The sequence below is a fragment of the Rhinatrema bivittatum genome, chromosome 2, assembly GCF_901001135.1.
Source record: "Rhinatrema bivittatum chromosome 2, aRhiBiv1.1, whole genome shotgun sequence".
NCBI lineage: Eukaryota > Metazoa > Chordata > Amphibia > Gymnophiona > Rhinatrematidae > Rhinatrema > Rhinatrema bivittatum.
The window spans coordinates 75605745-75619462 of record NC_042616.1 but is presented as its reverse complement, the minus strand read 5'-3'; the positions used below and the strand labels follow the sequence as shown (position 1 = coordinate 75619462).

The window sequence follows — 13718 nt, the reverse complement described above, 5'->3', positions numbered from 1 at the left end:
CGAAAAAGTTATCATGTTATGTTTAAAATAAAAGCTGCGGACATTTTTTTAAAGCAGGGACAGAGTATGTGTGATTATTATTACAGCAGATTATGACCAAAGGGGTTGTTAAGGTATGGGTAAGGCAAATTTGAATGGAGGACGGACGAAAGGAACAAGTGGCAGCTGCTAATGTTATTTTGCTGTCCCTAGAGGGCTCACATTCATTTGGAAATCACTTCTAAATGGATTCATTAGGAATGCACAGAAGCAACAATTTTGTTTCGGTTTGTTTATTCATTTTGTAGGTCACAATCATTTATCTGGATCATTTCAGATGAAAAAAAAAATAGTTTCATCTCCCATTATCGACTGCCGGTGAGCTGTTTTTGAGCACAATGTCTGCTAGTGGCTGGGAGCTGATTGTCAATTGCTCCTCCCACAAAGCAGGCCATACATTAGTTTTAACTTTCATTAATTCCTCTGCTTTTTCATTTAATCTGGCTAACCTCCTTGTCGCTAGAATTCCCTGGCCCAACCATTTTCTCATTAATGTTGCTCTAGGCATTATGATCTCTCCAGGATCTGATTCAGGTAACCAAACAATTATGCACAAATTTCTTCATATTGAACCAGCACTTTTTAAACAAAAAATCAATGCCGATATTAGTAAATTCTTTTTCAAACCGTATTGCAATAATAAGCTGACAGAGGGTATGATTCTGTTCATACGGCTGAAGATGAATTAGTTCTAAAACCTCAGAAAACAAATCAAGCTAGAACTGCTCCTTGGTATCCCCATTCATAAGTTATTCACAAATGCATGTTAGGCAGAGACACGTTGGCATAAGGTCTGAACACCTGGAAAATTGAGCTTATACAAACAGAAACTCAGTTTGTAGATATGTATTGCTAAAGAAGTTTCTACAACAATAGAGTCCTGGCCTCTCAAAACAGCACATGAGAACTGTTTCACACAGCAAAATACTTAACAGGTTCAAATGTTCGCACCCATGTCTATCATGCAGCTAAAGCTCCCAGGAAATTAGTGACGGAGCAGGGCACAATGGGGGCCGGTGGGCTGGAGCACGTGAGGCAAAGGGTGGGTGGGGAAGGGTTAGAGAGTGTGGTGAGAGGGGGCGGGGCTTGGGTGAAATGTAGGAGGAGACGGGCAGCGCACGATTGGCAGGGACTGGGATATAAAGGGGAGTGGCTTGCGTTTAAAAAGGTGCTCTAAGATCAATGTTAAAAAAAAAAATCATTGGGTTCAAAGGAGTTTATAATGATTGCCCTGTTTCCTCTCTTCCATTTATAGCTAAATTTATTGATTCAGCTCTCCTGAAACAGCTAGCCCAGTCTTTTGATGATTATTATGCCATATTGGATCAACATCAATTTGGCTTTCGGAAATTTCACAAAGCAAAGCCACTTCTAATTTCCGGTCTAGGCACTTTCCATTGTGTTATTGATTCCAGTATCTACTATATGCTCGGTTTTTTGGATATCATGGCAGCATTTGATACATTGGATCATTCAATTATTCTTTCATAATAAGGGGAAATTGGATAAATGGTGCAGTACTTGCCTGGTTCTCAACTTACCTTTCAGATTAGTCTCAGCAAATTAAAATTGAAACATTCACTTCTTCATGGTGTCCCATTACATCAGGAGTGCCACACTGCAGCACTTTCCAACATTTATCTGACCCTCCCATGCCGATTATTAGCCCAGCTAGGCTTGCATATAAACTTTATGCTGGTGATATTCTTTGCTTTTCCACTGAAATCATCATTGTCTGAAACTGTTCAGTTCTTCTCTTTCGGGCCGATTCAGTAAAGCGCGGCTGCGGTTGCGCGGTTTTTAAGCCACTTTGGGCACACGTTTTGAGCACGTAAGATGGACACGCGATTCAGTATCAGCTTTTACACGTCCTTAGCGTTTGCCGAAAAAGACGCATATCCATTTCCGCCCGCTGCATGTATATGATATGTTAATGATCGGATTCGCTATTCCCCCCGATACAGTAACGCATGCCCAAATTATCGCGTTTTTAACCAGCTTATTTACCACGTCTTTAACCTCTATATTTACAGTCTACCCTGACCCTGGCATTAGTGTGGTGTTCAGTCAGCTTCAGACCAGACAGCGTCATGGACAACATGCATATATTGGCTCTGGCGATCTTTTTCATTCAGTTGAGAAGCAGAATGAGAAATGCTCGGCAAGCAAATTCTACAAGGCAGATTGGAGAGGCCAACAGGGGAGCCCAGCAGCAAGGAGAACCCATCCAACCAGAGAACCCAGCAGCAAGACCGGAGGAGGTATATGTTCAACTGTACCATCCATCTCTGGGCGTCTCTGAGGCTCCGGACATGGACGCCTCTACGGATGCCAGAGAGATGGGAGCTACGCCAGGCCTTCCTCTGGCATCTACTCTGGGCAGTCCTGAGGCTCTGTGGGTCCAGCGGAGACATGGATGCCTCTACGGACGCCTTCTGGCATCTACTAGGTGTCCTGAGGCTCAGGGGGGAGGGCCAGCGGACGCCTATATGGACGCCTTCCTCCTGCGTCTAGAATTAGGCATCCCTGAGGCTGCTGATTATAGTAAAAGCTTAAATAAGAATGCATAGCTCATTTATGAATAGTAAAAGCTTAGCTAAGAACGCATAGCTCATTTAAGAATACAAACTTGAGAGTCCAGTGTTGCATATCCATGTATGTACTGTTAAACAATTTATATGTACTGCTAGTAAACCTATGTACACCAGAGAATCCACAGTGTAGCATATCCATGTATGTACTGGGAAACTTTTTCTATTTGCCCTGCTAGTAAATCTATGTACACCCGAGAATCCACAGTGTTGCATATTAAGGATGTGAATCGTTTTTCTAACGAATTGAAATATCGTACAATATTTCTAAATTCATTAAAAATCGGTTAAAAGAAGGAAACAATCAATTTTACCCCTGATTTTTCGTAAAAATCATTTTTCGGGTTAGTGCGCACTAACAAAAAAAGTTTATTTTTGTTACTTTTTGTTATTTTTTGCTATTTTTGTTAGTGTGCACTAACATGAGTTAATACGCACTAATGGGGAGTTAGCGCACACTAATTCCCGTTAGTGTGCACTAACCCGAAAAACTATTTTTTCACAAAAAAAAACCTGGGAAATGTGGGAAAACTATTTTTTCCCGCGGCTAGACGATCCCAATAGCGGAAGCGATCGGGCACCCGATTCACATCCCTATTGCATATCCATGTATGTGATGTTAAACGATTTAAATGTGTTCATCAGCGTTTAATTTGAATTTCTTGTGTTTGCCTCTGTTGTATTCCATGCAGGCACAGCACCGGGCCATCGGCAGGTCAGGACATTTCATTTGCACACAGACAACTCTGTTTAGCATGTGTGAGCAAGATGTTGTCCGAACCTACCGGCTGAGCTCACGGGCAATCCTGTTCCTCTATGAAGATCTGCGGTTTGACCTAGACCCCCTGGCAAATCGCCACCATGCTGTGCCAGGGTTGACAAAACTTCTTGGTGCCTTAAATTTTTTTGGTACCGGAAGTTTTCAAAACCCATGAGTGTCATTGCAGGTATGACACAGGCCTCCATTTTACGGCATCTGTCACAGGTGTTGAAGGCCATGATGAAGTGGATGAGGAAGTGCATCGTCTATCCTATGGATCCAGCAGAGCTGCAACAGATCCGCAGTGGGTTCATGGGTATTGCAGGGCTGCTGAACGTGTTGGGTGCTATCGACTGCACTCATATTGAGTTTACCCCCAGGTCAGAGGAAGAGAGTGCGTTCAGGAATCACCAGCACTTCCATTTGATGAATGTTCAAGTCATTTGCGATGCACCGGATTCTAAATGTTGTAGCGAAGTATCCTGGGAGCTGCCATGACGCCTACATTCTCGCACATTCATCTCTGGGGACCCAATTCCCAGAGGGAAAGTACGGTGAAGGTTGGCTACTTGGTAAGTGACAATGTCTACTGCCTGTGATTCTATCTGTCATGTGTGCAGGTCTGGGATGTTAGGGATGTTCGGTATACAATTATGTTTATGATGTTATGTTTATGATGTTAGGTGATGCAAAGTTGTTTTTCATGCATTCCGGATTATTGATCCTATAGGTGATGGCGGCTAAGGCTGTAAGCCCTGTTTGCTAACTCCACTCCAGTCCCCATGCACAGCGGCCGAAAAACGCTACAATGAGGCTCATGGCAGCACCAGAAACGTGATCGAGCACACTTTTGGAGCTCTGAAGGGGCGTTTCCGATGTCTGGATTGCTCAGGGGGAGCTCTGCAGTACAGTGCAGAAAAGGTGGTGAGCATAATTGTTGCCTGCTGCATGCTACACAACATTTGTCAGAGATTTGGTGTGGATGCAGAGGTAGCTGAAAACCTGCCACCAGATCTGCCTGTGGAACCGGTAGCTGAAGTAGACAACACTGCACGGGGTCATGAAGTCCGACGAAGAATCATCGAAAGTTATTTCTCTTGTAAGTTATTAAATGTTATACATTCATTTTTCCTAACTGCTCTTATTCTGTCTTGTAGCACCACTCCTGTCTCCAGGGTCCCATACTGATGTGGCACTTTCATTGTAGTACATCGCTCTGATTAATTCGAGATATTAATCATTTCTATGCCTGTACGGCCTATTTACACTTGTCTTGTTTTTGTTTCAGGAGCTGTGATCCGTCCATCTAACAATCCATCCCTCAGAACATTTTCCAGCAAGATGACCCTTCCATCAAACCCTTTACAAGCTGATCTCTCCATCAAACCCTTTACAATTACAAAAGTATTCATTGTCTTCTGTTTTTTATGGTTGCATTAATATTCTTTGAAGTGTAAAATCGATAAAAAGTTTATAAACATTTAACCGATATTTCTTTCTTTCCTTGTATGAACATCAAAGCTTTTCCCAGCAATCAGAAACTAAGTCATTGTTTTCTGTTTTTTTATGGTTTAATTTACATTCCTTGAAGTATAACATCAATAAAGTGTGTCTAGCCATTGTATACATTTTTGTCTATCCTTGTATTTTATACTCTTGCACGTGGAGCGCCCCTCCAGCGCCAAGGATTCCCCCCCCCCCCCCCCGTCTCGCCTGCCCCCATCTGTACCTTCATACCAGACATAGGGGATGAGGATGACATCAACATTGATGTTATCAACCTGGTCTCTCCCTCCAACCGCAATGATGATGATGCTCTTATTCCCCCATTCAGCATGGTCCCTTCCCTTGCCGTACCCATCCCATCCCCTATGTATATATCTGTAACTATTAAAATAAATTGCTATTCTGCTATGTTGCAATATTGACCACTTTGATTATTTAACATTTTTTTGGACATATTCAGTGCGGGATGTGACATTAAACGATATGTTGTTTAATTGCCAAAAAGAACTTTTATTGAAAAATTTACGCTTGGTTAATGGAACGATAAGCTGAGGCAAGTTCTCGAATTGTGCCGATCAATTCCGCCATCGTTTCTCGAATCGCATTTGCTTGAGCAGCCATCCCAGTGTTTAGGTTGGATCACATCAACTGCACTTCCTGGAGGATGAGTTCATTATGCTGATCCTGCTGTGAGGTTAGTCCACTCAAAAACTGCTCGCTTAGTCCATCAGTTCCAAAAAGTGCCAGTTCAAGGTCTTGCGCTACTGACACCGTTTCCAGTACTGGTGGAGCGTCAGCCTGTAGCTGAGATGGTTGCGATTCAAGAAAGGGTTCCAAGGGTGCTGAATCCTCATGTGCCAGGGGTACCGATGGTTCAGGTGGTTGGCTGATAGAAGACACATCAAACAGGTTCAATGTAACCACTTCCTCTGTAGACATGTGTTGGCTGGGGGACTTAGCGCTCGAAATTGGGAACATAAAATCATCTGGCGTGGGAATGGATTCCTTGCTGGTTACATCACCATCGTCCACTCTATCTGTGGATAAAGATAGAGAAAGAGGTTGCAGTTATTCTATAACCTCTGAAGAGTACATCGGACATTATAGCAGTACCGTCGTCTTACTCTAAACATGTGGCTCATGGAATAATGTGTTAAGTGAAGCCCAATTTTCAATCCGGAGGACAAAAAAATAAATATATATATATATATATATATATATATATAAAATTATATATTTATTTATATTAATGAATTTTACTAATCGAATAAGAATTCTTATAACAGGAAAAGTAAAGAGAGATGTGCCATATTTTTAAAATTGAATCGGTTAGTATTACCATAAGGAGGACGACGGTAGGGTAATCATTCCCGCACATCTCAAAATAACTGTTGGAAAAAAGTGGAAATCAAGAAAAGAAAAAGAGTGATCAAACATCAGTCAACCCCTCATGAGCCATAAAGTTAACATGCAATGCTAACAAGATATATGAGGGGTTAAAGGGGCACTTAGGGAAGATAAGGCCATCGCGGAAAGATTAAATGATTTCTTTGCTTCGGTGTTTACTGAAGAGGATGTTGGGGAGGTACCCGTAATGGAGAAGGTTTTCATGGGTAATGATACAGATGGACTGAATCAAATCACGGTGAACCTAGAAGATGTGGTAGGCCTGATTGACAAACTGAAGAGTAGTAAATCACCCGGACCGGATGGTATACACCCCAGAGTTCTGAAGGAACTAAAAAATGAAATTTCAGACATATTAGTAAATATTTGTAACTTATCATTAAAATCATCCATTGTACCTGAAGACTGGAGGATAGCAAATGTAACCCCAATATTTAAAAAGGGCTCCAGGGGCGATCCGGGAAACTACAAACTGGTTAGCCTGACTTCAGTGCCAGGAAAAATAGTGCCATTTTTAAAGATGGCGCCGGCCGTCCATTACTCCTACCATGTGACAGGGGCCGGCCAATGGCACGGATACCCTGTCACATGGTAAGGGAAAAGGGCCATCGGCACCATTTTTATTAGTGGCAGCCGATGGCCCGAGAGTGGGAGATCGCTCCTGGGCCCCCCCCCCGGACCACCAGGTAATTTTAAAATGTTTTGGGGGGGTTGGGAGGGTGGGGGAAGCTAAGGGAGCTGTTTTAAAGTGTCGGGGTGGGTTTTTTGTTTAAAAGCTCTGGCGCAGCCGATAAAAAAAAACCCGATCGGGCCGCATGAAAAAAAATTCTTCTTTGTTTTATGTTTCGTTACCCTGATGTAGTTTTCTTGATCACATGAATCAATGTACCTTGATCTGCCATGTGATAATTGATTGTTATATTATCTACTTATTATGCCTTTTTGCAAGTGTCATGATTTAGATTACCTACATCAATGATATAATTTGAGGTTATGCAATTTTTACACTTGTAGAAATCTCCAGTCCAAAAATTTCTAATGCATGATTTCTTGAAATGCTCTTCTATCTCTATCTATAAGCTAGTTTGTTTACATTTGGGATTCCAGAGGGGAAGATATTATTTTTCCTTATTTATGGTTTTTTATTTGACTACATTTCTTCCTTTTCCTGTGCAAAGACTCACACTGATGGTTTAGCAACCCTGCAAAGTATATTATTTTGTTTTAGACCACATAGCATTCTAAAGACTTTCTCACAGTCAGCTGTCACTTTTTTCTATGATTATCCCCAATTACACTCAGACACACCATTGATCTAAGAGGGGTATTAGCCCCCGCTTCCCCAGAAGCACCCAAAGATGAAGCAGTAGAACTAGCCCTCAGCTACATTAACAGCATATCCCTCTTGACCAAAACTCGTTTAGAAGCCTTCCTATCCACAGCTGGGTCACCTTTTGGAGAGGTGACTGCCACAATTGATTTAGGAATATCCATACAGAGATTGTTTTCACTGCTACATGTTGTTGTCATAATACTGCATAGCACCATCAATAACTTACAGGACTAGCATGATATATTGGACTTTTGCTATGCCTTTGCCTACCATGCATATGACTCTGCCTTCGACGATTTGGATCTAACATCACTGCAGCCATGCCCAGGATGCCTGAACTGAAAATTATGGTCAACTCTTCATCTGCAGTGCAAGATCAAGTGCTTAATGATGGACATGCATGAGCTTCCCCATGAATCAGATGGGCAGGGAAAAACAGTGGGCTTAGCCAAGGATGGGTAAGATTTCTTCACCTAAGGCTAGTTTAGGATGTAAGGGACAACCTAAGACAGGCACCCACGGCCCCGCCCATATGTGAAGGGTTTCTAGGCATAACCCTTCAAGAGGGGGATGTATGTATGCACTGTCTTTCTGAGACACCTCTTTCTGCTGTATTCCTATATACTAGTTTTAGACAAAGAAAGCAGAGGACCCTGGCTATGTGCTGGAATGCACTGAGCCAACACCCCAGACCCATTATATGATTGGTCTAATACATTCTCAAATCAAATGTACTGCACTTATCTCCCCTTTGTGCACCCCTTAGTGCAACCTGTAGTGCAAATGCCAGTTAATATCTTTGCAACTGAATCTCTCTCCTTTGTTTAATATACTTCCTGTTATCCCTTTTTGTTCAATTGTTAAAAATCCTGCATTTTGAGCTTTTGTAAACCGTTGTGATGGCTTTACCAAATGATGGAATATAAAACTCATTAAATAAATAAATCTAAAATCAACACTCTGAATATGCTCTGATTGGTCAGTATGAAGGGTATATATTGTTATACACATTGCTGTAAAAATTGGGTAACTGGGTGTTTTTACAATTGTATAGACCTGTTAGTCCCTGGAACAAATTATCTTCTTGTGCTTTGTTCCGGTCCCTGTCCCTGTCCCCTTTGACTCTATCTTTCTCTAATTAAAGCTTCTGATTACATACTGCTGCAGTGGTTTCTTTAGAATCAACAACCTCTCTGTTTCCCTTTGCTCCTCCAGGTCTGACACTCTAGCCTCCAGAAATTGAACTTGTTCTCTGAGGGCTAGGGTTCTCTGAACCCTAGAAATACAATTGCATGGTTCATATATAACACCCAGCAGTGTAAAACAGTTATGGTTTTTCAGCCTTTTAAGTCTTCTCACTTTGTTACATGGGATTCTCTTGTTGATACTATCAACTTCTTGTCTGTTGGCTACCTAATCTTATACCTTTATACAATACTGCAGTAGGGAATCTGGTAGATATATGGCAGTCTACACTTTATTCTGCATTAAAAGATTTGGCACCTATGAAAATTTTAGACTATAGTGCTGAATGCTCTTGGCAAAAGCATAATATATATTCTGAACTATAAGGTTAGTCACCTATAAGTGTGCCTTAAATGGTGCTAAGAAGGATTTCTATTCATAGTGCATTGCCATTGCTATTTCTATCTGTGGGAATTTTTGCAGATAATTAATTAATTCCTTAGTTAACCTACTTCCTAGAAGACAACTGACTGCATCTGCAGTACACTGAGAGTACTGTGTGTCATTTGTTCATGAGAAAATAGTATTAATAGTTGATTTCTTATGTGACAATCCCCACCTATCCTTGCAGAATATTATGACTGAGGTGTTTTAGAGTGAATTTTCTCTTCCTTCTACTTCTGAGATCTGTGCATTTGTCAGAAAATTGAAAGATAGTTTCTACCATTTTAATCTTTGTTCATCTACAGTGATAAAAATTCTACAGGAGGATCTGGGATAATTTATTAAATTTATTGTTTATACTTCATTGAGTCAAGGTGAGGTTCCTGATGGATTGAAATCAGCTACTGAACAATCATTGTTGAAGAAAGCTAATCTAGCTCCAGATAACTTGTCATGTTATTGACATATATCTTCTATTCCTATGTTAGCCAAGGAGTTGGGAAAGATTGTTGTCTATCAATTGCAGAACTTCCTTGATGATCATCATGTTTTACATGATTCTTAGTTTGGATTTTGCCCTCAACACAGTACTAAGACATTACTTCTCTACATTTTTTATATTATTTTCCATGGCTTTGATACTGGGACTAACCATTCTCTTGTTTTACTAGACCAAGTGGCTGCATTTGATATAATTGACCATTCCATCTTGTTGGTATGGCTTAAATCATTGGGTATTATTGGGTATCATTGGGTATTATTGCTAGAGATGTGAATCGTGTGATCGATCGTCTTAACGATCGATTTCGGCTGGGGGAGAGGGAATCGGATCGTCGCGGTTTTGTTTTTGTAAATATCGTGTAAATCGTAAATCGGGGGAGGGCGGGAAAACCGGCACACTAAAACATCCCTAAAACCCACCCCGACCCTTTAAAATAAATCCCCCACCCTCCCGAACCCCCCCAAAATGCCTTAAATTACCTGGGGTCCAGAGCGGGGGTCCCGGTGTGATCTTTACTCTCGGGCCTGCGGTGCGTTGTAGAAATGGCGCCGGCCGGCCGGCGCCATTTTGCGCAAAATGGCGCCGGCCGTACGGCAAAACGATTCGAGTGCAGGAGGTCGCTCCCGGACCCCCGCTGGACTTTTGGCAAGTCTTGTGGGGGTCAGGAGGCCCCCCCAAGCTGGCCAAAAGTCCCTGGGGGTCCAGCGGGGGTCCGGGAGCGATCTCCTACGCTCCTGACGTCGGGGGACAAAAAACAAAATGGCGCCGGCGCTACCTTTGACCTGTCATATGACGGGGCAAAGGTAGCGCCGGCGCCATTTCTACAACGCACCGCAGGCCCGAGAGTAAAAGATCACACCGGGACCCCCGCTCTGGACCCCAGATAATTTAAGGCATTTTGGGGGGGTTCGGGAGGGTGGGGGATTTATTTTAAAGGGTCGGGGTGGGTTTTAGGGTTGTTTTAGTGTGCCGGTTTTTCCGCCCTCCCCCTTCCCCTCCCCCTTCCCCCGATTTACGATTTTTGACGATAAATCGGGGGAATTCCTATTGTATCGCGCTTCTAACGATTTTTGATGATTTAAAATATATTGGACGATATTTTAAATCATCAAAAAACGATTCACATCCCTAATTATTGCTTCTCTTCAATTTTTTTTTTGTAAATTTTTTTTTTTGGTAAATTGTACAACTTGGGTACATACAACAGTGTTATTCAAAGAGGGCAGTCCAAGGAGCATCTCCATTTTGTAACTATGACTGCATTTTGAAACGTTTGACATGGGAAAACCTGTAACCAAGAATGGCTAGGAACATTGAGATCAATTTTAATACATATTTATGATTTTTATGTGATATTATGTCCCATTTAGATATTTTATTCAAGTTGCTCGCCGATAATGTTTAATTTTTTTTGCCATTGGATCATCTTTTGATGCTGCATTGTAAAAATAGCTGTTTTTCTGCAATTAATCGGTGGATAACCGAGAATAAATGAAAGCTAATTGTGGAAAAACAAAGATTGTGCTGTAGTCATAGCAAGACATACCAAATGCCCTGTCATGTTGGATCTATGGTAATGTAACAAACCCTATCAATTACCAAGTGAGAGATCTTAGCATGGTGGTAGACTGCTCTTTCACTACATCCTCATATATAAACTAATGTATTTATTTATCAAGTTTTATATACCGTCATTTGGTAATTTAAACTTCTTATTTTAAGTTGCATCTTTTGCATTCTTTAAAACCTTTTTTGAGATCTGCAGATATCTGGTTAGTGACATAGGGCCTCATTTTCCACGCCGCTCGCACGTGATACCAGGATGGGGGTGGAGTCGGGGCGGAGTCGGCCCCGGAAGAGGAGGAGTCGGGGCGTCACCGGGGCCAACTCTGCACTGACGCTGCAGACAGCGAAATGGTAAGTGCCTTTTCGCGGCAGCTTTCGCTCCCAATAGCTACACCTCCTATGGTGGTGCTATTGGGTGTGAAACCAGCAGCGATCGCACCGCAACAGTGCGATCGCTGCCGGATAGCGCAGGCCCTCCCCCCATTTCGGCCCCTCACTCCTCATCTTCTAAAGTATTGCAGGCCTGCGATACTTTAGAAAATGAGGCCCATAGTCATTTATATTGTCTACATTAGATTATTATAGTGCTTTATTTTGGGATCTTCCAAAATTAACTTTAAAAGTATTACAGCTTATCCAAAATTTGGAATCCAGTTTATCCATATATTGCCTATGTTGGCCAAGTTACATTGGTTGCCGGTCCATTGTTGCATCAGGTCCAAGATTTTGGTTTTAGTTTTTACATTTTTATATGGCTTTATACCGCTGGGTTCTTGTTACAACTATGTATGTTTTGTTGTTCCCTACTAAGATTTATGGCTCAGCAGGTTATACATTTTGAAAATAAATACATAAAAGTAAATATGCATTTATGTATAAAATCATCTACTTTTCTACTTAAGACCATGCCTTCCATTTCTTAAATGTCTAATTCAAACACTCATGTGTGCTCAAATCTGGAGGAGTCTTTCTGGCTGACACCAAACATAATCCAACAGGTGTGTTGCAAAATCAATTGCAAAGATCCATGTAAAACAAACCAGAAAAAACAAATTGTGTTCATATTAGTGTGTTTGTCCATTGCTCCACCCTTCGTTGTGGGTTTGACCCCAAACATAGCCATTTCAGGGATGGTGCTGTGTACCTGTTGTTCTGCTGGAGTACAAACAATTGTAAGAGAATTGTCTCTCAAGATTGGGGCACAAGTCTGGAAGCTGCACAGTCAATTCACTTTTCCTCACTCCAGAAGCACAGTCTGTATTTATCGGGAGCATAGAAGTTAACCACTGGTTATACAATAGGGGATTCTTATATAGTTCCCTGGGAAATTAGCCTCCATTAAGTGTCTTGTGGAAGGGTTAGAGTCCCCTAAATGTAAACACCCTTGGGCACCAAACGATCTCATGTGGGTAGCCAGATGGTACAGCTATTGGGGTTTCTGCTTTTAAAGATGTTATGGAGATAGTTTGCACACCCAGAGTGTCTTCACCAGAAAATAAATCAAAATAGAAAAATGATTTCAGAGGCACTTTTATAATTAGATTAAAGGATTTTATTTTGCTGGCAAATGGATAATTTTCTAGGTTCTTCACTTCTAGAAACATGTGTAATTAATGAACAAACAAACCTTTCAATAATGTCAATAATTTCAATGTGAAATAATTTACTTCTGGTATACAAAAAGCAAGTTTTCATATGTGACTCTTACTCCAATTCTTAGCACAGTTTGGAATAGAAACCGTTTCCTGTACAAGGATTACTTCTTAATGAGAACAAATGTTGAATTTCAACTTTAATTCAAGAAATCTGATTCTTTGTGTTAACTTGTTATTTCAAGCTCTTTAAGCAATTCTGGGAATCTCCAGGTAAGTATTAACAAATTTTATCTTTAACCTGCTTTAACTCAATGACTTTGAACTCTAGAATGTCCTTGTGTGCTGCATTAGTTTATTTTACCAAAATTATGTCACAGTTCATTGGTACGCACTTATCTTTGATTGCTGGGTAATAATTTTTGAGAGCTGACCATGAAATCTCAGGATACAGGGGTTCATCTACTACGTTACCTTAAACCAAATCAGTAATAAAGACCGCCTGCCTCACACCGACAGTGTTCCACAGTCTATAATGTTGCTAGCGTGTGTGTATGTGTATAAATGACACTGGAGTTCCTGCTATTAGAAATCAAAAAAATATTTCAACCCTCTCTAAGGATGCTGGCTTTGAGAGAATTCACAAAGTAAAGAAAATATTTAATCACACTCTCTCTCACACATTCCACACTTATTTGCCAATAAAGACAGGGACAAGTTGTAGGACTTCTATATTACAAGTTATGTCAAATATCTTTTCCTCTAAGGAAACAGCACAGAGGTACCTTTATTT

General features: G+C 41.2%; 1 long non-coding RNA gene across 2 annotated transcripts in view; it reads right to left on the bottom strand.

Annotated features, from left to right (window-relative positions):
* Positions 1 to 5146: 5146 nt before the first annotated feature.
* LOC115086029 overlaps positions 5147 to 13718 on the bottom strand; it is a 70441-nt gene continuing 61869 nt past the window's right edge. Inside the window, exons 3-4 of one of the 2 annotated variants that reach the window (XR_003855015.1) lie at positions 6236 to 6284; positions 5147 to 5933 (exon numbers count right to left, since the gene is read on the bottom strand). This is a non-coding gene — a long non-coding RNA (uncharacterized LOC115086029). The remainder of the gene's footprint in view (positions 5934 to 6235; positions 6285 to 13718) is intronic. The other variant, XR_003855016.1, reaches the window with a different exon arrangement.